The sequence below is a fragment of the Chrysochloris asiatica genome, unplaced genomic scaffold (assembly GCF_000296735.1).
Source record: "Chrysochloris asiatica unplaced genomic scaffold, ChrAsi1.0 scaffold00091, whole genome shotgun sequence".
NCBI lineage: Eukaryota > Metazoa > Chordata > Mammalia > Afrosoricida > Chrysochloridae > Chrysochloris > Chrysochloris asiatica.
In genome coordinates, this window is record NW_006408609.1 from 8635636 (window position 1) to 8663202 (window position 27567).

Consider the following 27567-nt stretch of genomic DNA (forward strand, 5'->3'; position numbering starts at 1 on the left):
AATCCTTCAATATTTCAACTCAAAGCTTGAATCGTTTCTTCATTTCTTTCAGCTTGAAAAGTGCTTCATATGTTCTTCCCTTTTGATTTTCTTATTAAAGGTCTTTGCACATTTCATTATAATACTGTATTTTCTCTCCTCCAGCTGCCCTTTGAAATCATCCATTCATCTCTTTTACTTCCTAATCTTTTCCTTTCTGTATTCAAAAGCAAGTTTTAGCTACTCTACATTTATAAGGAAATTTCAGAATCTCTTCTCAAATCCATATCAGTCTTTTCATTTTTGCTGTCTTTTTTTTTTTTAATGTTTTATTGTGAGTTATGTGATAGTTTACATGGGAGAACATTAGCTTTACATTCAACCTATCACGTATTGTTTTATTGCCATGGTTACAATCCTCTCCATGCATGATCAACCAACATACCCTGCAAGCCTGCACCCTGGGCATCAACATACAGTCCCTCTCCCTCTCTGGGTTTAGAGTCCCCAGCCGCTCTATATCCCCACGTCATCATCTCTGCCTCCATCTCTGGTATCACTGCTTCTCTGGGCAGGGTCCTTCACTCAGCTCTTCTCCCTTGATGGTTCCAGGGACCTCGGCTCCTGGACTGCATAGTCCATCACTCCCCTCCTTTTGCTACAAAATGTCCACCTTTACATTTCCAACCTACACAGTCAGTCCTGATAATAATTATTCACCATTGTATCACAAGGGACCTATCCTCATCTCCTTTCATTAGCCCCTCCCAGACAGGCTGGATAGTACTCAATGGAGATTCTATCTTCCTCCGTGTCCTCTGTTTGCTGTCTTTTTAATGATTTTTTTTTTTTTCCATATGTGATGTCTCTGATGCTATCCCATAACTCATGTAGATAATGTGTCAATGTATACTAGATGTTGTTGTTGTTGTTGTTAAGTGCCGTCGAGTCGGTTCCGACCCATAGCGACCCTGAACAGGGTTTCCGAGGCTGTAAATCTTTACGGGAGCAGAACGCCTCATCTTTCTCCCGCGGAGCAGCTGGTAGTTTCGAACCGCTGACCTTAAGGTTCGCAGCCCGAGTCGTAACCACTACGCTACCAGAGCTCCTTTAAATTCAGGTGGGATATTCTCAAGGTCATATTTTGGCTTATCTCAGACTTGTTTTAATTTCCTTCAGCGTCAATTTGAACTTGTGAAAGCAATTAATATTTGGCCCTGGCCTTGTTCTGATTGGTGATACTAGCTCCATAGTCTATTTCCAAAGACACAGTCAATTTGATTGCTCTGTATTGCATCTAGTAAGGTCTAAGGGTACAGTCACAGTTTATATTGTTGAAAAAAGGCATTTCTAATGAGTTGGTTGTTATTGGTCTTTCAAAATTCTATCATGATAGTCTCCAGTGTCGATTTATCACTAAAGCCAAATTTCCTAGATATTGAGCCCTTCTTTTTCATTTCCATCTTTCACATTTCAGTCAACAGCAATTATCACCAATTAATCTTGATTACATGTCTGATCAATTTCACATTATGGAAGTTCATAAATATGTTCAATTTAATTTTCTTTGACATTAGTGGCAGTGTATAACTTAGAATAACAGTGTTAACTAAGTCTTTCTTGTAAACACATGGGTATAATCCTATTCTTAACAGCACTGTTTTACTTGAGAATAGATCTTGAAATGTTCTTTTTGATAATGACTGTGACAAGATTCCTCTTTATCTGTCATTCCTGGCAGCAAATCATATAATTGTCTGATTAAAAATGGCCTATATCAGTCCATTTCATCTCACCTAAAGTCTAGGCTATTAATTTTCAAGCATTCCATTTCATTCTTAACAACTTTCAATTTCCTTAGATTCTTATTTACTACATATCATGTTCTGATTGTTAGTGAATGCAGCAGTTTCCTCTCATTTTGAGTTGTGCCACATCAGAAGATGAAGGTTCTGAAGGCTTTAATCCAGCCATATCATTAAAGTCAACTCTACGTTGAAAAGGCAGTTCTTCCTCATCATTGACTGTCTTCTAACTGGAGGGTCTTATCTGCTGACACTATGAGGGGGCTTCAAAAGCTTGAAGAAAAATGGAATGAAAGTAATGGAATTTTTTCATAAACTTTTTTGAATCCTTCCTGGTATATCTGACAATGTTATACTATTATTCATAAAACTGTCACTGCCAATTTTTAAAATAGATCACTAGATTCTTCTTTCTAGTCTGTCTTAGTTGGGAAACACTGCTGAAATTTGTCCACTATGAGTGACTCTGCAGCTATTTGAAAACTAGAGATATAGCTTCTAACATCACAGCAACACAAACCTACAACATATGACAAACTGACAGATGAGTTGTGGATCAATTGTGAATAGCACAATGGTAGTTAACATGTTCAATTTAATTTGTTCAATTTGATATCAATAGACTGCAGTGTATTTATCTGTGACTGTATTGTAACAATTATTCTAATACTGTTGTTGTTGTTGTGTGCCGTCGAGTCGGTTTCAACCCATAGCGACCCTGAATAAGGTTTCCGAGGCTATAAATCTTTACGGGAGCAGATCGCCTCATCTTTCTCCCGCGGAGCAGCTGGTAGTTTCGAACTGCTGACCTTCCGGTTCGCAGCCCGATTTGTAACCACTACACTACCAGAGCTCCTTATTCTAATATAGACACTAAAGTATTATATAAAGTTTTACCTGTTTTTAGATTTTTCCTGGTGAAAAGTTGTTATTTTTTTGCCCTTTCTGGCCATAAAAGTACACTGAGTCCACACACAGAAAAAATCAACAACAGTATAAATGAAAAAACAGCTAGATAGATATGCATATATGCATTTATAATATATACATATGTATATATACATATATGTATAATGATATAATATAAGGTTGCTTGGTTTATATTCTGTTTGGTTATAAATAAAACTTTATTATAGCTACAAGTATAAATTTGGTTAATACCAAGATACTCATTATTATTTTGTTGTTGTTAAGTGCTGTGGAGTTAGTTCCAACTCATAGTTACCCTGTTTAGGGTTTCCCAGGAGTGGATGGTGAGCTTGAACTGCTGATCTTGTGGTTCAAACCAACCTTGCAGCCCAATGCGTTAACTTGCTGTGCCAAAGTTGATACGTGAAAAACTGATAGATTTTTAAAAGTTTGAAAATATATTTTTTTGCTCAACTGCTAAACAGTTTTATAACAGTGGTCAAGTAACTATCTGTCTAAAATCCAGTTTTCACATCAGCTAAATAAACTCTTTAGATTAAATGATTACTAAGGATTCTACTGCTAAAGAACTCTAGTTCAAGTCTAATTAAAGTTAATTCCCAAACAATAAAAAGGTTTGCTTATTAACTGAATTTTGAGAAATGTCACCTTCATAACTAGAGCTTTTCAAATTAACAACTTTCATGTCATAGCTAAAAAGTTGATGGTTATAATAAGTCAAAATTTTTAATTTCTCCATAGATTTAAAGTATATAAAGCTAACATGCAATTTTCTTGGATGTTCAAAATAATTTTCTAATATTGACTAAAAAGAATAACATACCTAAGTTCACAAAATGAAACTATAAGAAATACACTTCACAGCTTCAAAGAATTCAGCATCACAGAAGATCAACATTTCAGAGAAAAGAATGGAGGCAATTTGAGGTGCAGAGCGTCTCTAAATATATATATGGTGGAAGAACAACTTATGACACAGTCACTAGAACTACTCTAACTGGAAAACAATTATGTAAAAAACATTCCAAAACACTGTATTTCTGTCCCTTCAATACCCAGAAAAGTTTCTACAGAGGAGTTGATGCTGAATGCTCCTATCATGAGCACAGCTGACACCGAGGGAAAAGGAGGTATGTGTTTGGATGGGGGAGCAGGAGACTGCTGAGGTATTCTTTATTTATTTGATAAACTGTGTATTGAACAGTCATTATGGGCCAAATGCAGAGCTAAGAACTGGGTATACTTTGGTAAATGAGACACAGTCTAGGTTGAAAAAAACAATTTCAGAGTCAACTCCCTTTCTCCCCCTAAAAGAAGAGAAGACAACATAATTACCATTTTCTTCAATTACTTTCTGATTTTTTTTAAATATTAAATAAATGCTTGTGACACATTTCTTTTGAAAGGTTAAGACATTCCAAAATTTTTTTAATTTCCATGAGGTTTAAAAATTAAAATTAGAGTTTAAGAACATGGTTTATTCTAGAAAATACAATATTCCGAATTTTAGTTCTATGGTTTATTTTTCTGATACACTTCTTATGAAATATGAAAAGAACACCCTAAAACGAGGTATATAAGAACACAATATATGTACTGTTGATGGCTTGTATTCAAATGAAAACATATTTAAGAGTCTTACACCTAATTTTGCCAATGAGTTTTAAAGTTCTTTGAAAAAATCCCCCTTTACTCATAGAGTACATGCCCTTGTATAGTTAATTTTAATCAGTGCATTATATTAAGATTTGGAATATTTGTATTTATTATTGGCAAATGCTTACAAATATTTCTCCACTCATCCATTTTCTGTAAAAGCATCTGCAAACAAATCTAGACAAATCCACAGACACTTATTACATGGATTCTTCTGTATCAGCCTGTCTTTACCATATAAAATTAGTGTATAACATCTTTAAATGGAAATTTAATAAATCTTAAAAATATAAAATGATGTGTTAATTTCAAGAACATGAGCAATGGAAAACAACTTTATTTGTATATGTGTATTACTATGAGCTATTCTGTTTCCTCTCTCTTTTAAATCAAGGGTTCCAACTGTAATTGAAGGATCAGAATAGGGACAGAGGAGGTAAAGAGCACCTGCAGTTAGTTCACATATGTCATGAGGCGTGGATACCAGGGATTTTTCTTTCCCCTTACACAGATTTATATGCAACCTAAAAAGTGCAGCTACGACCACATTTCAGTATGCCAGAAAATGGCAAGGGGTCAAACCCCAGTCACAGGTATTTCAATCATTTTGTAAAATATTAAAATATTCATTTGATTCACACTGAACAATCCCAAATTGTAAACTGCAAGTCTCTACCTCAAAAATGCTAACAAAATGAAAAAAAAAAAAAAAAATTGAAGACAATAACTGTTGCAATTTTCTTCCCCACAACAGAATTAAACTGTACAATGGTTATAACAAATGAAACTAGTAAAAGAATAAACACATTTCTTAATTTCTTTAATAGCTTGAGGTAGTATAATTGTCAGTGGCTACTTTTTCTTTATAAATAAAAATATCTACAATATAATTATGTATTAAAAATAATATAAAATAATTTCCTATAGTAATGTGGTACACAACCACCTTCATGACTTCTTCCATTCATCTGTAGTTAAAATCTTACATTAACTTGAGTTTCATTTCTGCCTGTCACATTTTAAGTAGTGAAGCAGATCTGTGCCTCAGAATACTTTAAAGGCTTTCCTTTTCAAGCAGGTTATGTTCCTAATGATGCTTTCTGCAAAATTATCTTATTAGAATGGATTCTCCTGGATTGAAGTAAACAAAGCTGTAGCCCACTGCTCTCACATACTTTCCATTCATTTATTTCCGTATTCTTTACTTAGACTTACAGCACGTGCCATAAAAAAAGTGCATGCTAAATATTCCTGGAGTGTCACAATATGTAATACAATAAAACAGATTACAACCCTACCTTTCTTTCACAGCAGTGGTGCCAAGCTCAGGTACACCGGAGCAATCAATTTGTTCTGCAGACAGTAAGGCTTTCATAGAATACTAATGTAAAATCTCTTTTCTTTCTCCTTTGCCTTGACTCCCCAATGCCCGGGTCGCGACCAACACAAGGAGGAGGGCGGAATGTCTTCTGCTGAGATAACCACAACTACTAATCAAGTATACGTGTACAAGGGCACAGGATTAAGCCTCCATCAAGCTTGAGTCAGGGTTTGAGAGCAGCTAAACACATGCACAGCACTGTAGAAATTAAACACACACACACCCCGTATGCACGTGTCATGAAAATACAGATGTTTCTATTTCAGCGAACTAATTCATCAGACTTTACCACTGCTGTTTTGTCCAACCTAAGGGTATAAAATCACCTCCTGTTGAACTAAAGGTTTACTTCAACAAGACCCAACTACAATTGTTTTTCTCCAGAAATGGAATCATGATCAGTATTCTCTGTATCAAAATGTTGACTGCTTTTAAAACAGGGTGCTTTTTTTTTTTTTTTTCTAAATTGAACTATCCATTACAATTTTCTTGGACTTACACTTTCAGAAATAGGGCTGAGTCAGCAAGCATTCATAAGATTCTGCACTTAAAATATTACACTGAAAGCTCAAGTCCACTTTCTCAAGAAAAGCATATATATGACACTAAAACATATCCAAAAGATTTTCATGTATCTTAAAGTTTTAAAATAAAGTATAATCCCAAGCTATTAAAAAAACAAAAACCCAAAACACACTTAATTCACAAAAATTATTTTACAAACGTCTTTAGCATATCATAATTACAGCAGCACAGTGGTGTAGTGTGATTTCATAAACCTAGTTATGAGATTCAAACCATTTTCATTTGGCATATTTTACTTTTATTCAACTATGAAAGGTGTATCGGTCATTGAGTAGGATGATAAAAAGTTGTCAAAAAATTTTTAACACACATTACCTCATTTTAATCTGCCTGTTTTAATTGACAAATAACTTTTAAACAGAAGCACTAAAAGTCAAAGAGTATGCAAACTAAGCAAAAAATTAAGAACAAAATACTATATATAAACAGAAATGTATTTGGAGGCCTCCTAAACTGGCTCTATTTTCATGTAAACAAATGGTTTATATGTTTTATTCTGCATGCCACTTTTCTCTTAAAAATAAATAAATACAATAAAAATCAGCAGAGATAATTAAGAAATACTAGAGACTTCAGTGAAGTAGTACAAAAAATGTTTAATCCATACTAATGCATTTGTCCTTGACACACTGACCATGTCATCAGGCTACTGTCATGTGATATCATGTCATTTCCCCACCTGGCTCATGACCTTGTCCTTTAAATGACCTAAAGCTTCCCTCAAGTAGCAGAAGGCCCCTCCCGGCTGTCTTAGCAAGGTCGAATGGGTCAGTGTGTCCTCATCTATAATCCACCACCATTTGTCAGCAGGGAGGCTGGAGGAGGCAGGCTTGCTACAAGGGGAGAATGCCCAATTAGGCAGCTGTCACACAAAGCATAGGCTGCAAAATTATCCCCTGTCAAAAGAAAGAGCAGCTGCGGGTGCCAATTACAGCAACCTTTCAACCCTTTAGGTACTGGAAACTACACAGAAGTAAATGAAGAACAATTAGTGATAACAAATCGATGAATTAGGACAGTAAATTAGAAATTACTAGCAGGTGAGCTTGGGTCATACATGACATTAAGGGCATACCAAACTCAAGGCAAGGGCAGAGATACACAGACACACACCAACCATTCCCATGCATATAGAATTTCTCATCAACATTCTCATTTTGTAAACCTGAAAACCTTTAAATACTTAGACCAAAGTGTTACATCTTAACGTATATGCTTTTTCTTTTCATGAATCCAATAAATTACTTATCAGCAGGGAAATCCTTAACAAATAATAAATCAATTCTACATTATGATTCCTGTATAATCCATCATGTTATACTCTTAAACTTAAATTTTGTACCAAAGTACCAGTTCAAACAAGCATATTTCAATACTACGTATTAAATACAAGCAAGAACTGACCCTGATTCTATTTTAATCATATTACAAGGAATTCTTTGAGAAAGCATTAGTTAAGCTTCTGAAAAAACTGTTAATGAAGTTAAATGTCTCAACAAGATATGACGTTTGAATAGAAAGAAATAACTACAACACACGCTTCTATATAACACATATGCAGAAAATATCAATCATGAAATTACCTCAGATTATTCTGCTTTAATCTTACAGAGGCAATATGCATTAAACCTCAAGCATAAAAAGTCAACTCAATTAAGACTCAAAACAAAATCATTAACCTTAAAATTTATTCCAACTTATAACAATACAGTTGTTAGGTGCCTTAGAGTGTGTTCCAACGCATAGCGACCCTGTATAAGTTTTCCAAGGAGCAAGTGGTAAACTTGAACCACCAACCTTGCAGTTCAAACTGACTTTGCAGCCCAGCGCATTAACCCACAGCACCACACCAGGACTCAGGACATTCAGTGACATAGTGACCCTTTAAGACAGAGCAGAATTGCCCCATTGGCTTCCAAAGATGTACAGAAGCTGACTACCACATCTTTCTCTGGCAGAGCAGCTGATGGGTTTAAAACACTACCCTTCTGGTTAATGTTGCTGTTGTTAAATGCCATTGAGTCTGTTCCAACTCAGAGTGGCCCTGTATAGGGTTTCCAAGGAGCAGTTGGTGAGTCTGAACTGCCAACCTTGTGGTTCACAGTCCAGTGCTGATGCTACAGAGCCACACCAGAAGTCCTTTGGTTAATAGCTGAATGCTTTTACCAATGAGTCAACCAATATACGAGTATTTGGTAGTTAGCACTTAGACAACAAAGGAAGAACAACATGGGAAAGTAAGTCTCACAATGAGAAGGACTCCAACATGGCTAGTAAGAGTTCATTCTCTGTTTTTATAAGTCATGGATCTTCAGAAGCAACTTTCTTAAAGTTCATTTAAACCAAAGTGGTATTTTTTTCTCTTAGAAATAAGCATGTTTTCTCACACAAATTCTTAAAAAGTTCAGAAGCCTGAATCATAAATGCTATAATTTCTAAAGAAGCAGGAGTTACATTGCTCCACTAGAATTCTAAATCTCAATGGGTAGAAGTGAGAAGGAGACAGTGAGGCAATCAAGAAGCACTTTATTCACATTCTCCAACAAATTATAAATAAATCACAGTGGCCAAGGGGAAATTTTTTGAATTTGGTGTGGTGCTATAAGTGCAACACTGAAAATGGTTTGAGTCACATAGTTTACAGTTCAAACCCACCAGTAGCCCAGCTCTTCAGAAACCTTACACTATGTCAATAAGAGTCTGAACCAACTGGATTGCACTTAACAAGTTCTTAAGGCAACCTATCTGCTAAAATTTCCAGAAAGTAAATGTCATGAAAAAAAAGAAAACTTCACTGAAAGTTTACCTGAGAATCAGATTTATAAATTATGCTTCACTCTTTTTAAAATATGCATGTATAATTTTTCTTCAATTTACAATGAAAACACATGGAACTTATAAAGTCAAATACATGGGACTCAAAGAATGGCTAGTAGACAGTCATGAAGGAGTTAATGTCTTTAGAATTCAGCTTCCATCATACTTGGGCGACTATCTCTTTAAATAATTTAAATCCTCTCCATCAACTACAAAGCTGTTTTGAAGCCTTTTAGCTTTGTTCTTTACATGTGTTCTAATTAAGAAATGACCTTGTCATCACACACACCAGAAATCCAGGATTATTTCCTACAGCAAAAAATTTACGGAGACCCCAAAAAAGAAAACAACAAAAAAAAGACTTCTTTCTCAGTTCTTCACTAAAGGAAGTTGTTGGTTGGCTGAATGCTGAAGCAGTTTCACTGCATAATTTTTTGTTGTTGTTGAATGTCACAGGGCGGGTTAGTGTGACCTTGAGCTGCATCAGCAGCACAGCAAGGGTCGAGATGCCTGCAGGCGCCCTTGTACTGGATTTGCAAGACAAAAACCTTCAAACTGGCTGAAGGACATCTTAAATCTCTTCAAAGGTTTTCAGAACTAATCTGGGCTGCTCTTAGCAGGATCTGTGCCAGTGTGAGAAGCAAAATTAAAAACAAGGTCTTTGACAGGATGTTGTCTCCTCTAAACCCTTCCCAAGCAGAATAGATCACCAACATTCAGGAAAGACAGTTTACCTATAATTATTTTTTCCATAACACATTATGTAAGCAAGCAATCACAAAACAGGGGTAAGCTATCAGTCCTTAAAACTAATCAACACTTCAGTTGTGCGCATTAAAGTTTTTTTTTTTTTGTAAAGCATTTTCTTTAACATATTATAGTGTATCTCATGTGTAAAACTTAAGACACTATTTGTAGTTTTCAGATTAATAGCACAGTGATAGTTTAAGACTAAAAACAGTTTTATCAATAATCTCCAGAATTTTCATTTTTAAAAATTAAGCGCTTAGCTGTTTAAGTAACAAACTTTATATATGTTGCATATAGCCTAGGTTACGTTGTGAGAAAGCAGAATGGCATTGTTATGCTTCAGCATTTTCAATGAATGGGCCAAAAAGAAGAACTTAATAATGCCAGCAGTGAGGGCATTTAATTTTTCCCTGGCTACCAAATCAACAACAACATAGTAGGCAAGTTTTTAAATCACTAGATTTACTCTAGAACCAAAACAATTTATATATAAGAAGAGGTGGTATTTAGCAATTTAGCACAGGTATTTCTTTATATCTCAGTTAATGAAGTAATAGTTCTCATATGCTGTTGTTGTTGTTAAGTGCCATTGAGTTGGTTCCGAACCAGGTTTCCAAGGGGCTTGAACCGCTGACCTTGCAGTCCAGTGCATTAACCCACAGTGCCGCACCAGGACTCATTATAGCTTAGTTGCTGAAGTAATAGTTCCCATATGCTAGTAATGTAGAATTAAATTTTCCTATCAGTGAGTGAGCTGCCTCACAAAATCTACATTACTGGTTACTTAACCTCTAAGAATCTCAGTTTTCTTATGTGTAAAATGGATATGATGATGATATCTGCTTTCTTTTCACAAAGGAGGGAAACAAGAGTTCAGCTAATATAAAAAAAAATAAATTAGAAGAAACAAATAATACAACAAGCATTTGCATCTATCAAACTGTGATGCAGGAAAGGAGATAGTCGGTCCAGTGTGACTGACATTAGGCTAAAAAGGCAAATGGGACCAAGGGCTTTGAATCAAGGTCATGACAAGGAGCTACCCTTTGTTGTTGGTGGTGGTAGAGTTGGTTTTGACTCTTAGTGACCCCGTACAGGATTTCCCAGGCTGTAATGTAAATCTTTACAGGAGCAGAAAGCCTCATCTTTCTCCCATGGAACAGCTGGTAGTTTCAAACTGCTAACCTTGAGGTTAGCAGTCCAATTCGCAACCACTGCTTGCTGAGTTATTTTTTTTTCTCTTATTAATGTTGCTTAAACTTACAGATCCAGCAACTACATTACAGTTTTAAGCCACACGTTTAGGGCACAGAATTAAAAAAATAATAAAACATTCCATACCCACATAGATGGTGCTCTATCCTGCAGAACACCATCTCAGACATGTCAAAAAAGATGTTTTGATCCCTAAAATATTGAGCGAGAAGGCCATAGAGAGATGTTCTGAACAAATTCAAGATTATATAAATGTTTCAAGGATTCTGGGATCCTCATGGCAATAAAATGCCAGAAACAAAATTCTGCAATGAAAGATTGTCTTGTTACTTTAGTTACCTCAGCGCTTGTGCTGAGGCATACCTGCACACATGCATGCACAAACACACACACAGCGTAACTATAATGGCCCAACCTTCATGTAAAGTACAAAATGGAAGAACAGAAAGAAAAGGGAGAATTCAGGGGAAAAAAAAAGGAATCCCTACTAATTAAAGGTTACAAAAGCTTCCCACAAGTGTGTAGGAAAATATTTAAATGACATTCAGGAACTTTAGTATTTACAGAAGGCACAGTAACTAGGATTAATGGAATCAAAATAAGGAAGTATCTTTTTCTTTATCCTAAATTTTGGAAGCGTTAATTTCAACTCAAAGTTTATTGGTGCTTTTTGAACAAATAAAAGCTTTCTATTAGCTTTGTGCTTCTAGATTATTACTCATAATGACACTAAATTCCCATACGCAATCTCATACTATGGCATCATCACACATTAAACTATGAGTAATAAAAACACTAAGTGTCAGCGAATTAAGAGCCTGAACCAGCAGCATCTTGGTGTCACCATCCAGCTGAGAGGTATACAATTTGTTCCCAGAACTCTTAGGGAAGACCCAGTATTTGAAGAGAGTAGTCAAATACTCTAGAGACTCACTGTCCTGCTAAGACCTCAATAAGAATGTAACAGAGTATCAGCCAAGAAAAGAGGGTAGGGAATGAAAAAGAGTAGGAGTCACTAGGGCCAAGCAGATATCTGCCAGAGAGCAGACTGTACTCTTAGAAAAGGTGAGCCAGCATCAGGGATCAGGTTGAGGCAAGTAGAGGAGAAGGTCAAACAAAGGAGAGAGAGGAAAGATTTTGAAGGGAAGAAACCTTACCACCCTAAAAGCAGCAGTAAATTTTACTCTAGGAAATCAACCAAAGCTTTAAACCCTCTGAATAAGGAAATGCTTTATAAGAGAAGTATCTGAAGTTTCTTTTTTTGAAGTATTTCAAGGGTTAGCACTTGAAAACCAGGATTACTGACAGGACACAACTAGGAATGACCTTACTGAGTATCCACAAATAAAATGACTTCTCCTTGAGTAAGCATCTCCGTCTTATAGCTGCCAAACTGAGACTGGTAATAAGTTCCAGCACATTCTATGTCTAGACATTAATAGAGGGGAAGTAATATGATTAGCCTAACAGATTTTTTTAAAAGCTTACTAATCCACACCAAAAAAGTTAGGTTACAACATCACTGAAACAAAATATAACATTTTCTATTGGCAATTATACAATAGAATTCCTGTCAGGTAGCAATCCTGAAAATGTTGTTCCTATTACCAATTCAAAAAGTGGATGTCAAAATTACTTTCATAATACTTAAATATTATTTGCTTCGTTTTTTCCTCTCATTAGAGTGCAGGGGATTTGTCCAGAGACTATGAGATGTGTAACATTGCACTGAAGACTAACAGAATGTGTCCTTGTATATTTTTGTGTTTTAAGATTTTTCTCAGTTTAAATTTCTAATCTGGTAAATATCAATTGAAATGACTCTAATTAGCAAAACCTCTTTGGAGTTCTCAATAATTAAAGAGGATGGCTGCTTGTCTATTGAAGTAAGAGTTAAGAAGTGCAATGTTGGCTTTTATGTCCAAATTAAATCCCTATTCCCTAATTTTCAAAAATGTAGATTATAACTAAGTCAGATATTGTTATATGTGTAAAGCCACATGGGAAAAGGAAAGAACAAGTTTTTTTTTCAAAAAGCAGATTAGATGAAATAAGTGGGTATAAAGTCAACATAATATGCATATAATCTTTCTGAGGAAAACTATACAACTCCAATGAAAGAAATCAAAGATTTGATAAATGCAGTGCTATTCCATGGATAGGAAAACAATATAATTAAGAATTCAATTCTTCTCAAACTGATCAAAAAATTAAATTAATCCCAGCAAGTTATTTTGTAGATGTCAACAAACTAATTATCAATTAGATAGGAAAACAATAGATCCAATATTAAAGAGGAATAGAGTTGGAGGATGATGCAACCTACCTAACTTCAAAAATTATGATAAAGCTATTTATTATAAAGTGATTATGACAGTATGATATAAATGAAAGAATAAACAAATAGATTCCTGAGACAGTATAGCAAGCCCAGAAAGAGAAACACACAACATACTCAAATGACCTTTGAAAAGGAACAAAGGTAATTCTATGGGGAAAGGACAGTCTTTTCAACAAATGGTACTAAAAAAACTGAACATCCACAAACAACACAATGAATCTAGACACAAAGCTTATATCATTCACAAAAACTATAAGATACAAAACTCTACAACTTAAAGTAGAAAGAGAAACATAAGAGAAAATCTTGGTGACAAAGTTTGGTGATGCTTTTTTAGATGCTGTAGGATAATTTATTGGACCACAAGGTCAGCAGTTCAAAATCACAAGCTGCTCCTCAAAAGCCCTTTAGAGAGTCGCTATGAGTCAGAGTTGACTCAACAGCACTTAACAAGAGCAGCAATACCTTAAAAGGGAAAAAAAAAATGGTATGTAGGGCTTTATTAAATTTAAAAACTTCAGCTCAGCATAAGTCACTGTTGAAGAGAATTTAAAAAAATAAGTCACATACTGGGGGAAATATTTTTAAAACACCTAGCTCTTAAAGGAGTTATTAATCCAAAATAGACAAATAACTCTTAGAACTTAACAATAAGAAAAGAAACAACCCAATTAAAAAATGAGCAAAAGATGTGAACAAACGCTTCATCAAAGAAAATACACAAATAAGCCTATGAAAGATGCTCAGCATCCTATGCCATTGGAAATTGTATGTTACAACAATGAGGTGAGTGAACTCTGAACAACGATGCCCAAATGTATCAGAGTATAACTAAGCTCCAGAAGGTTTTCAACGGTTAATTTTCTGGAAATAGCTCATCAGCCTTTCGTGGAGTTGGGATTGACTAAGAAAGTTCTGTAATTTTTCTGTGTTCATAAGGAATTGCTGCACTATTCTTTATCAGACAAGCAAAGGAGTCTGTTGGCTGTACAAGAAACTGGGGAAAGACACCAGTATGGAGGTTCAGCAGCACAGGTAGGAAATGATAAGGATCTGAATTAAGATGCTGGCTTTGGGAATCAGGTGGAAGCAACATTAAAAACTTCATTTGAGAGGAACTCATCTGAGCTGAACACCCAGGCTTTTTTGCCATGCTATTTACAAAGGAGCTCTGGTAGCGTAGTGGTTACGAATCGGGCTGCGAACCTTAAGGTCAGCGGTTCGAAACTACCAGCCGCTCCGCGGGAGAAAGATGAGGCTTTCTACTCCCATAAAGATTTACACCCTCGGAAACCCTGTACAGGGTCGCTATGGGTCGGAACCGACTCGACGGCACTTAACAACAACAACAACATTTACAAAGCCTGGGGAAAATCAGCTATGCAGCCAATTTAGTTTATACAAATTAACCCTAACTAAAGTGAATTACTCAGATATATAGACTGATCTTGGTCTCGCTAGTACCATAATCACAATGAAAATTTTATCTACAACATTAAACTCTTTTTCACAAAGGATATTTCTTAAAGTACAAATGTTAACACTGAAGAGTCTTTCATTAAGTTTGGGGAGGACATTCAGTGCAGAAAATTAGCCTCACTCTACTAGCCTCATATTTCAACTTGTCAGATGGCTTCTATCTCTTTATGCATATATTTCTATATTTATCTGAAATAAAAGTTTTAACACATAAAGCATTTGTTAAAACAGAAGAAATTTAAATAAATAGAAAATAATAATAATAAATGGCTCTCCCTAGTGAAATACCATGAAATGTAAGAGTAAAAACTCCACTTAGTCAAAAAATGAGTACTTTATTTAGTTCTTAACCTAAATTACTTTACAGTCAATTATCTAATTCTATCCAAGGTAGTCACTGTATTTGTATTGTCCATTTTATCAAACTGAACTAAAATGTTGCATAGTGTGAATGAACAGTACATAGAAATTATATGGAATCTTATAAAATAAAATCAGATATGGCAATTACTTAGTTACTAAATGAAATAAATGCATTTCATTCAAAAGGAAGATCTAACAAGTGAGAGAAAAAAATTTTGGTTTAAGTCACTAAGGCTTAATAACACTGTATAGTCTTGGTGTGGTATTGTAGGGTAATCACCGGACTGCTAACCACAAGAATGGCTATTCAAACCCGCCAGCCACTACTCAGAAACCCTACACCAGGTTGCTAGTGTAGTAGTTACGAATCAGGCTGAGAACCGCAAGGTCAGCAGTTCAAAACTACCAGCTGTTCTGTGGAAGAAAGATGAGGCTTTCTGCTCCCGTAAAGATGTACAGCCTTGGAAACCCTGTACAGGGTCACTATGAGTCGGAACCGACTCCATGGCACATAACAACAACAACAATTAGAATGACTCTCTCAACAGCATGTAACTACAACAACAACAACAACATACTTTATATGGAGTGTGATATTCTTTCTTCAGGCTTTCATTCAGAAGGAAGTTACTATACTCAAAAATATAATTTCACTGAAATTTTAAAAAAAAACAAAAAACTTATCATTAACCAAGATCATTAACAAGAAAGTGAAAAGGTTCTCAACACCATTATTTGATTTGCATTATAGTGAAAGGCAAATCAAAATCATGAGATACTACTTCACACCCACTGTTGTGTGTGCCTTCAAATCAGTTCCAACTCATTGAGGTTATCAGTCCAGTGCTTATCCTACAATTCCTCAGCAGAATTTCTACCAATTGTTGTTGTTAAGTGCCAACATTAAGTCAGGTTGCTTCTGACTCACAGCAACTTGGTATAGGGTTTCCAAGGATCGAGCGATGAGCTTGAAGGGCCATTCATGGTTCAAACCAACAGCAGTCCTGCACTTATTATTCTACAGTGTCACACCAGGACTCCTACCCATTAGTATAGTGATTATACTAAAAACAACAAAAGCTGAAATAACAAGTATTGGATAGGATGAAGAGAAATGGGACCCCCCTCATCTGTTGCTGGTGGAATATAAAACAGTACAGTTGCTGTGGAAACAGTTTGGTGGGTCCTCAGAAAGTTAAACATCGAATTACCAAATACAAGTAGCCCCTACTTTTCAAATGTCTGCTACAGCCACTTTCCTTTATGAAAGACCTGCCTTGCTACTCATTTGCACTAACCAAAATAAATCCAAAGAGACATACTTCAAGGGGGGAAAAAGGGAAAAAGCAAAACCAGTGCTCAAAATGTACTTTTCAGTAAGCCTTTTTAAGTAAGGCAGCACATACCCATAGCAATAAAGAGTGGTGATGCCAACCTTCTTCCCAGGGACCTATATTCAGCACCTCAGTATCAAGCTGCCATAGCTTTCAAGTGTGTCATGAACACTACATAATATTATGTTAGGATCTATGTGTTATTTAATGTAATTTGGCAGGTTATTTTTCAGTCTGGGATTGCTCAAAATTGTTTCCAAATGCATTAATTCTAACTGCTTCTTGTTTTACTTTTAGCCATTTTGGCTTACAAAAGGTTTCCAAGGAATGTTCTACATTTGGATAAAGTTGTATCCAGCAAATCCACTCCTACGTAAACACCCAAAAGAACTGAGAGCAGGGAATCAAATAGATACTTGTACACCACTGTTGACTGCAACACTGTTTATAATAGCCCAAAATGGAAGCAACCCTTGTCTATCAATAGATAAATGGATAAGCAAAATGTAATGTATTTATAAAATGAAGTATTAGTCTGCCTTTAAGAAATGACGTTCTGATATATGCTACAACATGGATGAACCGTGAAAACATTATGCTAAGTGAAATCAGCCTCTTACAGTCAAATAATTTTATATGATTCCATTTATATGAAATATCTAGAATGATCTAACGTATAAAAACAAAACTTGGTTTGTGGTTATGGTGGACACAGGTAAGGAGAGAATAGGGAATGAATGCTTAATGGATACAGGTTCAGGTAATGACAGATTTTTGGAAACAAGTAGTGTGGATAGTGGCAAAACACTGTGATTGTGATTAATGCCACAGGAAGATACACTTAAAATGGTCAAAATGGCATATTCTAAGTTTCATATTTTTATCACAATTTTTAAAAAATGTAATGAGTGATTTCAAATGAGTACAGTACAGTCGAGTCGGTTCCAACTCACATGACCCTATAATAAGGTTTCCAAGGAGAGGATGGTTGGTTTGAATCACTGACCTTGCAGTTCACGGTCTAGTGCTTATCATACAGCACTATATAAGGACTTCACAATACAGACAAATATAGTTGTTGTTGTGTTGTGTTGTTAAGTGCTGTAGAGTCGGTTCCGACCCATAGCGACCCTGAACAGGGTTTCCGAGGGTGTAAATCTTTACGGGAGTAGAAAGCCTCATCTTTCTCCCGCGGAGCGGCTGGTAGTTTCGAACCACTGACAAATATAGTAAGCCTCATGAAATACTTCATCCGTTGAGATCTTCCACTGTTTAATGATCAACACTAGTCTCATATAGAAGATGCTCCTTTACTGGGAGATGGGTTAGCAAATAGAAGGCCCAATCGTCAAATGAAATCCACAGTCAGTCATCAAGTCACATCTGACTCATAGTGACATCATATAGGGTTTCCGAGACTGAAATCTTTACCGAAGCAGACAGCCTCATCTTTCTCCTACGGAGCAGCTGGAAGGTCTGAAAGGCTGACCCTGCGGTTAGTCAAATCTCCCAAATGAATTTGTCACTGGCTCCTCACTGAAAAATAAATATTTAACAAACCATATTTTGGAAAATATATACTAAATAAGATCACTTTTAAAAATATTCAGACATTTTTAATATATGTGATCATATAGAAAGTCACTACCAATATTCAATTTGTATATGCTTTTAAAGTTCATACTATACAGTCTAAATAATCTATTGCTTTTTTTACCTATACCTTCAAGAAAGATCATGACTAATAAACATTTCACTGGTTATATGTACTTATCAGTGAGTGCAGTGGCTCCATATGATAAGTACTGGACTGTGAACCACAAGGTCCATGGTTCACGTCCACCAGTCACTCTGTAGGAGGTAGATGAGGCTTTCTGCTCCCACAAAGATTTAAAGCCTTGGAAATCCTAAGTACCTCAACGGCACTTAACAACAATATATGTATTTACCAACTGGCTACCTATAATTTATTAGCCTAACTTCTATAAGCAATTGTTGTTCACCATTCTGGTTCCTTGGTAAAACAGAGAAAACATGATAAAATTAATTAATTATAAGATGGGGGCGTGTCATAGAAATATCAGCATTTAAAACTAAAAGGAGACGTGCTGTGGCACTGTAGGATGAGCAATGGAGTGGTAACTGCAAGGCTGACGTTTGAAACCCACCAGCCTATCTTGGAAACTCTATAAAGCGGTGCTATTAGTCAGAACTGAATCGATGGCACACAACAGCAACAAAATTAAAAGTTCAGAAACAGAGTTCAATCATGACTATATTTCATCAAATATATGACTTTAGATTACTGAACAGTCACTAACACATGACACATAATTGGGAGTCCTGGTGTGGTGCTGTAGGATAAGCACTGAGCTGCAAGGTGGGCTGTTGAAACTCACCAGCCGCTTCTTAGAAACCTTAAATAGGGTTCATATATGTCACTATGAGTGGAAACTGACTTGATGGCACTTAACAACAACAACAACAATACATAATTAGCCACCACTCATCTGTCAACTGGAGTCCTGGTGTGGTGCTGTGTGTTAATGTGCCAGACTGCGAAGCCCTTTAAACTGCAAGGTTGGTGGTTCAAGCTCACCACTTGCTCCTCAGAAATCCTATACAGGGTCGCTATGGTTCGGAATTGACTCAATGGCACTTAACAACAACAACATCTGTCAACTGATCTTATGGTGGTGGATTATGTGTTGCTGTGATGCTGGAAACTATGCCACTGGTATTTAAAACACCAGCAGGGTCACCCATAGTGAACAGATTTAAGTAGAGCTTCCAGATTATAATAGAGTAGAAGAGGTGAACCACTTCTGAAAGTTTAGCCATTGAAAACCTTATAAATAGCAGCAAAACATTATCTGATAAAGTGTCAAAAGGTGAGTCCCTCAGGATGGTAGGCAAAACACAACTGAAGAAGGGTTGACCTTTATGATGTGGATGGAGCAAAGCTTTCAGGACCTTCATTTATTTGCTTGCGGGGCACAACTCAAAATGGGAATGCTCATATCAAGAATAAGAATGTGCACTATATAAAATATGAGTCAAGGAAAATTAGAATTTGTCAAAAAATGAAAAGGAACTCATAAAGATTGATATATTAGGCATTAGTGAGCTAAAATTATTTGATATTGGCCATTCTGAATCAGACAATCATATGGGCTACTATGCTGGTAAAAAAAAATTACAGAGGAATGTTATGTTTATCATCAAAAACAGCATTTCAAGATCTATTGTAATAGATTAATATTATAATAGTTTAATAATATTGTAGTACAATATAATATGGGCTCACATAATGCCAATACCCTTCAAGGAAGACCAGTTAATAAATACTATTATTCAAATTAGGAGCTCTGGTAGTGTCGTGGTTATGAGTCAGGCTGCTAACCTCAAGATCAGCAGTTTGAAACTACTTCTGGAGGAGAAGATGAGGCTTTCTCCTACTGTACAGATTTACAGCTTTGGAAACCCTATGCAGAGTCACTATGAGTAGGAACCAACTCCACAACACCACCACACCACATTATTCAAATTTATGCACCAATGGGGGACACCATCCTGCCAAGGGACGGAACAGCGAGAAGCCTTATACATGAAAAGTTCATTGTTTAGCAAAGCGACAATGAATGCCCCCTTGGCTGGCAAAGCCACAAGGGGTGTTTCATGCAGGGGCCCCATGGTTTCTAGCTTTTCCTTGAAAAAATAGTTTATTTCTGATTTCCTTATAAGAAGTTTTAGAAAGTCTTGCATAATCACTAGATACTTTAAACAAACCTCACATTATAATAGTTGCCTTTCACATTAACATTAACTTTCACACCATATTCAATCTTATATATATAGTTATAAAAATTGTTTTTTACATTAACAATAAGTTTTAACATTTGAGATAACCACACAAGTTAAAGTTTTAGCAATTTAAGCTTAAGTTTGTAAGAAAGATTCCATGTAGTTTAAGTTAAGGACATTAAGGCCTTTAGAAAGCAGCTTAGAAACAGTCAAGGGCAGTGGGAGCTTAAGAACAGAAGTGAAAATTTGATTAGAGGTTTTGAGAAATTGTTAGTATAAGAGAATCACTGCTTTGTTCTTAACTATGAAACTTTAGGGTACTTTTATGTTCTTGTTTTTATTGTTAAATCAATTATATGTATGACCAGTTATAGTAAAAATTATGTTTTTGATTGTTAAGTTGTAATTAATGAATCTATAGAAAGTAATAGATGTTGGTAAAGTTAGAAGTTAAGATGTAGAACTTTGTTTAAAATTAACCTGACATTTAAAGAGGATTAGAGAAAAACAAATAAAGGCCAAACTAGACATTTTAGGGAGAAGTAGAGAGAAACAGAGTCGCTTACAGAGGATAGACGTTATCGTAGTGGCTAGGGAGTGTAGAGACGCAGGAATGTTTGATGACCTTGTGTTCCTCTTGTACCTTTGATGTAAGAATATAATATTTGATTGATTTGTAACTGCTTGCACGTGACTATTGTGAGATCATAGTATATTCTAAACAGGGTATAAGAAGCAAACATTTTTAAGTAAAGAGAGAGTCATCATCACCATCATCTGCCTGAGACTCAAAATGACCCAGTGACTCCATGTAATTTATTCCACTGACTCCACATCCTCCTTCAGGAGCCTCCTAATAATTTGTTGAGGCTGGTCCCCAGCACACCAGCAAGCTAATGATGAAAAAAAATTAAGAATTCTACCAATTTCTTCACACTGAAGTTGATCAAACATGTAATCAAGATGCATTGGCAATTATTGGTGATTGGAATGAGAAAGTTGGAAACAAAAAGAAAGGATCAGTAGTTGGAAAATATGGCCTTGGTGATAGAAATGATTCTGGAGACCTGCCATGACAGAATTTGCAAGACAAAAGACTTTCTCATTGCAAAAACCGTTTTCAAAACATGCTGACCTTGAAAGATGAAGCATACAGGAATTGAATCAACTATATACGTGAGAAGAGACAATGGAGATGTTCCATATCATCTGCCAAAACAGGGCAAGGGCCATATTTGGAACATGCAAGTAAAATATCACTGCAGATAAATAAAAAATAGTTGTATAGTGTCTACTCAAATGCAAATTCAGGCTGAAAACTATTAAAACAAGTCCATAAAAGCTAAAATACGACCTTGAACATATCCTACCTAATCAAGAACAGATGTGATATATTAGATACCAATTACTGAAGACCAAAGGAGTTATTACAAAGGAGTAATATAAGCCAAATATTACAACAAAATGTAAAAAGATCTGGAATCAGAAAACCAAAAAGAATGAACACACACAGTATTTCTCAAGCTGGGGGAATTGAAGAAAAAAAATTCAAACCTTGACTTTCATTACTGAAGGATTCTCTGGACAAATTATTGAATGATGCAGAAAGCATCAAGAGAAGATGGAAGGAATATATAGAGTCACTGTACCAAAAGGAAATGGTTCATGTTCCACCATTTCAAGAGGTAGCATATGATCAAGAGCCAATGATACTGAAGGAGGAAGTCCAAGGTGCATAGAAAGAACTGGCAAAGAATAAGGCACCAGGAACTGATAGAATAAGAATTGAAATCTTTCAAGAAAGTGAGGCGGCACAGGAGGCACTCACTTATCTATACGAAGAAATCTGGAAGACAATTATCTGGCCGACTGATTGGAAGAGATCCATATTTGTGCCCGTTCCAAAAAGAGGTGACCCAATGGAATGTGGAAATCATTGGATAATCTCTTTGATATCTCACACGAGTAAACTTTTACTAAAAGTAATACAGAAACGGCTATAAGCATACACTGACAGAGAACTTCCAGGGGTTCAAGCCGGATTCAGAAGAAGCCATGGAACGAGGGATACCATTGCTGATATCTAATGGCTGGATCTTGGCTGAAAGCAGAGAATATCAGAAAGATGTTTACCTATGCTTTATTGACTAAGCAAAGGCTTTCAATTGTGTGGATCATGACAAGCTATAGACAATATTGCGAAGTATGAGTATTCCAGAACACTTAATTGTGCTTGTGAGGGATCTGTGCATGGACCAAGAGGCAGTTGTTCAAACAGAACATGGGAACACTGAATGGTTTAAAATTAAGAAAGGTGTGCGACAAGGTTATATTCTTTTACCATACTTATTCAACCTGTATGCTGAGTAAACAATCCGAGAAGCTGGGTTATATGAAGAATTGGCATCAGGATTGGAGGAATAGATTAACAACCTGCAATATACAGATGATACCACCTTGCTTGCTGAAAGTGAAGAAGACTTAAAATTCTCACTGATGAAGATCAAAGACCACAGCGTTCGGTATGAATTGCATTTCAATATAAAGAAAACAAAAATCGGCACCACTGGACCAATAAACAACATTCTTATCAACGGAGAAAAAAGACTGAAGTTGTCAAGGACTTCACTCTTCTTGGATCAACTGTCAACACTCATGAAAGCAGGAGTCAAGATATCAAACAACATATTGCATTAGGCAAATCTGCTGCACAAGACCTTTGGAAACTGTTGAAGAGCAAAGATGTCAGTTTAAATAGTAAGGTGCGCCTGACCCAAGCCATGGTATTTTCAATAACCTCATATGCATGCAAAAGCTGGACAATGAATAAGGAAGACCACATTAGAATTGATGCTTTTGAGTTATGGTGTTGGAGGAGAACACTGAAAGTGTCATGGGCTGCCAAAAGAACCAAAAGATCTGTGTAGGATGAAGTGCAGCCAGAGTGCTCCTTGGAGGCCAGGATTACCAAACTTTGTCTTTCATACTTCGGACAGACTGTCAGGAGGGACCAGTCACTGGAGAAGGATATCATTTTTAGTAAGGTGGAGGGTCAGAGAAAAAGAGGAAGACCCCAATGAGATGAACTGGCCAACTGGCAGCATCGAGGGACAATTGTGGCAACAGTAGTGAGGTTGGCCCAGGATTGGGCAGTGTTTCATTCTACTGTGCATAAGGTCACTATGAGTTAGTACCGACTCGGTGGCACCTAACAACAACAACAACAATGTTATGGGACAACATTAAGAACATCATACATGAAGAGACAAAGGGTCATTAAGAAGACAGGAAAGAAAGAAAAGACGAATGTGAATGTCAAAAAAACCTAAAACTTGCTGTCTGGCATAGAGAAGCTAAAGCAACTGTATGAAACGATGAAGAAAATGTCAACGGATAGCTCAAGAAAACAAAATCAAGTATTATAATGAAAGATGCAAAGACTTGAAGTTACAAAACCAAAAGGGAAGAAAATGCTCAGCATTTCTCACGCTGAAAGAACTGAAAAAAAAACAAACAAACCAAGCTTTGCATTGTTAATAATGAAGGATTCTATGGGCAAAACAGCGAATGAAGCAAGAAGCATCAAAAGAAGATGACAGGAATGCCTAGAGTGACTGTACCAAAAAGAATTGGCTGATGTTCAACCATTGAGGTACCATATGAAGAAGCAATGATGATATTGGAGGAAGAAGTACAATCTGCACTGAAGGCACTGGCAATAAACACGGCTTTAAAAATTAAAATCTTTCAACAAACTCATGCAGCAGTGGACGTGCTCACTTGTTTGTAACAAGAAATTTGGAAGACAACGACCTGGCCAACTAATTGGAAAAAATTAATGTCATTTCAAAGAAAAGTGACTCAATGAAATGTAGAAATCATGAGACATTATCATTAATATAACATGCAAGTAAAATAATGCAAATAATTCAAAAACAGTTACAGTAGTACATGGACAAAAAGCTTCCAGAAATTCAAGACAGATGCAGTAGAGGATGTGACAGAAGGGCTATCATTGCTGAAGTCAGATGGATTTTGGCTGAAGTCAGATGGAAAGCAGAGACCCCTAAAGTGATCTTTGAGTTTTATTTATTATACAAAAGCATTTGACTATGTTTGTTGTTTTTAAGTGCCATCGAGTCGGTTCTGAGCCATAGTGACCCTGTAGAGAGGGTTTCCTTGCAGTTCAAACCGACTTTGCAGTCTAGCACATTAACCCACAGCACCACACCAGGACTCCTTTGACTGTGTGGATCATAAGAAATTATGAGCAACATTGAAAAGAATGAAATTCCAGAACACTTAACTGAAGGTTCTTCATGAGGGGAACTTGGACATGGAACAAAACGTAGTCATTTAAATAAAATCAGGAGAGAGTGAATGGCTTTAAATCAGGAAGCTGTGTAATAAGGTTGTATCTTTTCACCATATTTGTTCAATTATATGTTGAGCAAATAATCTGAGGAGCTGGATTATATGAAAAAGAACGCAGCATCAGAATATGCAGACGACACAATCTTGCTTGCAGGAAGCAAAGAGGACTTTAAGTATTTACTGATGGTGAAAGCCTTCAGTTTGGATTACAGCTCAGTGCAAGAAAATGAAAAATTTCACAAGTGAACCAATAAATAGCATTATGATAAATGGAAAAAAACATGGAAGTTATCAAAGGCTTCTTTCTGCTTGGAACCACAATCAACATTTATGGAAGTAGCAGTCAAGACATCAAAAGGATACATTACATTAGGCAAATCTGCTGCAAAAGGCCTCTTTAAAGTGTTAATGAGCAAAAAACGTCACTTTGAGGACAAAAGTGTGCTTGGTCCGTGCCATGGTATTTTCAATTGCCTCAAGCTAGATAATGAATAAAGAAAACTATAGAAGAACTGAAACATTCAAATCATGGTAATGGGCATAAAATATTGCAAGTACCATGAACTGTCAAAAGACAAACAAATTTATTTTGGGAAATATGCATCCAGAATGCTCCTCAGAAGTGAGGATGCCAGGACTTTGTCTCACATACTTTGAACATGTTATCAGGAGGGACAAATCCCTGAAAAAGGACGTTCAGATTAGCAAAAAAGAAGGTCAGCAAAAAAGAGGAAGATGCCCAACAAGATGGATTGACACAGTAGCTGCAACAATGGGCTCAAACATGACAATTGTGAGGATGGTGCAAGACCAGGCAGTGTTGCATTCTGTTGTACATAGGATCAACATGAGTAGGCACCAACTTGTTGGCATCTAACAACAAGAACAACATAAAATTATATCCAAAGAAAATAACTTTTAAACATTTATAAATAAATCTTTTAGGAATTAAATCTCAATTTAGATCTAGTTACAAATTATAGCAAGAATAACTGGCAACCAAAAATTTACTAGCAATGTTAACCAACCTTTTTATTTAATATTTTACCTGTTTTCTTTGCATAACCACACGAAAAGAAAAGCATCTAAAGGGAGTAAGTAATGTAAAAATGTTATCACTAGGTTTTCTGAATCTAATCAAAACAGTGAAGAATAAATATTGTCACTGAGTAATCACGTGGAGCTGTGGGTTAATGCGTCAGACTGCAAAACCATTTGAACTGCAAGGTCGGCAGTTCAAGCTCACCAGCTACTCCTCAGAAACCCTATACAGGGTTGCTATGGGTCAGAACCAACTCGACAGCACTGAACAACAACCTGTCTTCAGTTAGCTAACTGAAAGTCAACTCTTCACACCTAACTAAATACACAATAATCAATCACCATGCCTTTTCCTTCTTTATTTAGATTGTTCTTTATTTATTTATAAGTAGCATAAGGTCTAAGAGCTTAGGACATGATGAATTCATTTATACTGATGTTGTTGTTGTTGTTAAGTGCTGTGGAGTCGATTCTGACCCATAGCAACCACGTATAGGGTTTCCAAAGAGCAGCTGGTAAGCTTGAACCACCAATCTTGTAGTTCAAATGACTTTGCAGTCTTACGCATTAGCTCACAGCACCACACCAGGAGTCTTGTAGCGATACTTAAAATCTGGAGTGTTTATTCAAGTAGAATTAACCATTTACTTATCTTTTCTGGGTTGACGGCCCACCTACTTGTATTAATTTCATTAAAGTATTTTATCATTTCTAAGACATTTTCTATACAAGACAAGAGTATAATTTTCTAAAAAGACAAGAGTAATTTTATATATTAAAAAATAATCATTTATCTATATTAGAATAAATTCACAATAACCAAAAGTACCTCTGTTTTCTCTCAAAACAAGAAATGACTTTTTATATGAGTGCTGATGACTACTTCACAGTTTTATATTAACCCTATCCATTTCCTCTAGATTTTGGAAAATAAATACATTAGGTGTCAGCAATGCAAGTATCCATTTTTTTCTTTGGAGCTTCCTAACCCCTCCCAATTCACAAGTAATCTAGGCCTTTTTGGTTCTCAAGAATATTTTTCAAGTCTTTCTTACGGCATTTAACCTCTTTTTACTACTTGATTACATTTATTAATCTATACTTAAACGTTTTCCCTGTAAGTTGTTTAGCTGTTGAATCATATTTTATTCACATTTCAATTTTTATACTGCTTAATGAAATAATTTGCACAGAAAGCACAAAATATGCATTTGGCAATTACAAGCTAATTTATAACTGAAAAAGAAAAGCCTGAAATATACTAAAGTCAAAATGATTAAGCCTTAAGAACTCAGTCAGGAAAAATAGTCTCACCGTCTGTTTCCAAGGCCTCTGCTTTCTGAGAAAGGAAACTGAGAAGGCTGTTGAAAAGTAGCTCTGATGTCATCTAGAATCTTCAAATTCCCTGGTAGTCCTTCAGTCTAGTGGGTATCCTAAGAAAAGGAAAAGAGATAGCTTGACACCTGTTCCAAACCAGATTTTGGAATATCTGTTGTGAAATACTGAAAGCTTATCTCTGAATCTCTTCTTGTGCAAGTTCAAGGCAGTTGAAGTCATTTGGCAAGCAAACAGGAATTGTTTATGAATACTAGCTCATTGAAGGAAAGCAAGATGCTTCAAGAAAATCCAGTATGAAGCTGGTTGATAGTGTTTACTAACTTTTGCTAATTTCAAATTTTAAAGAGTGTTGTCAAATTAATCTAATTAAGTTAC

The 27567-nt window shown here is 35.9% G+C and overlaps 1 protein-coding gene across 1 annotated transcript in view; it reads right to left on the bottom strand.

Annotated features, from left to right (window-relative positions):
- NRIP1 (nuclear receptor interacting protein 1) overlaps positions 1–27287 on the bottom strand; it is a 75590-nt gene extending 48303 nt beyond the window's left edge. The window contains exon 1 of the mRNA XM_006866443.1: positions 27169–27287. The gene's annotated coding sequence lies outside the window, so the exon portion shown is untranslated. The remainder of the gene's footprint in view (positions 1–27168) is intronic.
- Positions 27288–27567: the final 280 nt, after the last annotated feature.